The sequence below is a fragment of the Lipotes vexillifer genome, unplaced genomic scaffold (genome assembly GCF_000442215.2).
Source record: "Lipotes vexillifer unplaced genomic scaffold, Lipotes_vexillifer_v1.1 scaffold875, whole genome shotgun sequence".
NCBI lineage: Eukaryota > Metazoa > Chordata > Mammalia > Artiodactyla > Lipotidae > Lipotes > Lipotes vexillifer.
Window position 1 is genome coordinate 482,305 of NW_006792177.1, and position 1,464 is coordinate 483,768.

The window sequence follows — 1,464 nt, forward strand, 5'->3', positions numbered from 1 at the left end:
CCGACCCCGCACCTTCCATTCCTCGCCCCTCCCCCCTTCTCTCTCCCTGGAAGGAGCGCCCTCTGTGGCTCTCTCCACCCCCGACGCCCCTCGCCCCCAGGGTCCGCTTTCTTACCTTTCCTCCCGCCCTCTGCTCCCCTTCGCCCACCGCCCTCACTCTCCTCACTGGGACCCTTTTCCACGAATTAAGCCTCCTCCCTGGCTCCTAGTTCCATGTACTATCCTTAGCTTTACTTTGCGTGAAGTCAATTCAACCTAGAAATAACTCACAGGACAAAGGGGCTTCTGTGGGGGAATTTTTGTGGGGTGAGGTAGGAAAACCAACGTCTCAGGAAAGTCAACGTCTCAGGAATAGTAAATCACAGGGTTGTTTTTTTTCTTAAAGTTTACTAGTAATCATACACCTGGGAGCAATTGAAAAAGACAAATTGGAATTTATTCTAAAATACCAGACACAGGAGAAAGGAAGAAAGTGGAGCCAAGGCAGGCAGAGGCCATACACATTAAAATCTCTAGCTGTCCCATTGAGGAATGTGGTTCGGTAGATTGCATAACCTTTATTTTGGGCCCAATGATTTGATTCTTGGGGTGGAAAATGGGCATTGATCAAAGTTCATCTAAGTTTTTAATTCCGTGGCTGATTTTGTTTTTGTATTCGCTTTGGTTCAGTTTTCTCTTTTATCAGAACTTTAAGTAGGAAAGAAGTTAAAAAATGGTTCTCTAGTTGCAGTTTAAGATTACCTATATGTAAACAATGACTTGATTCTTCTCTAGAAGTCAGCCAAAGCGTTATGACATTCCTCTGCCTAATACTGGAGCCTTATGATGTTATTGAGAATAGTACAATTTGTGGAAATGTGCATAACTATTTTGTCTTTAAGTGAAGGTTTTCTTTTACCATTCTTATTTCAAAACATTAAATTGGATTCTTTTCTTTCTTCCCTTCCTCTAATTCTTTTCCTATAGTTTCTTTTCTTTTTTTTAAAAAAATTATTTATTTATTTTTTGGCTGTGTTGGGTCTTCGTTGCTGCGCGCGGGCTTTCTCTAGTTGCGGCGAGCGGGGGCTACTCTTCGTTTCGTTGCAGAGGCGCGTGGACTTCAGTAGTTGTGACACACGGGCTCAGCACTTGTGGCTCACAGGCTCTAGAGCGCAGCCTCAGTAGTTGTGGCGCACGGACTTAGTTGCTCCGCGGCATGTGGGATCTTCCCGGACCAGGGCTTGAACCCATGTCCCCTGCATTGGCAGGCGGATTCTTAACCACTGCGCCACCAGGGAAGCCCAGTATAGTTATGTATTTTAAATAAAAGTTTCTTTTTATAAGAAAATAATTTGAATTGAATAATGCATTGAATTAGAAGGTAATCTATTTTATAGAATTAATGAAAAATGGTTTTGCTTGCTGTAAAATAGCACTGAAAGATTTTTGTATCAAAATTTAGATGTCTTTTAATGTTCTCTGTAG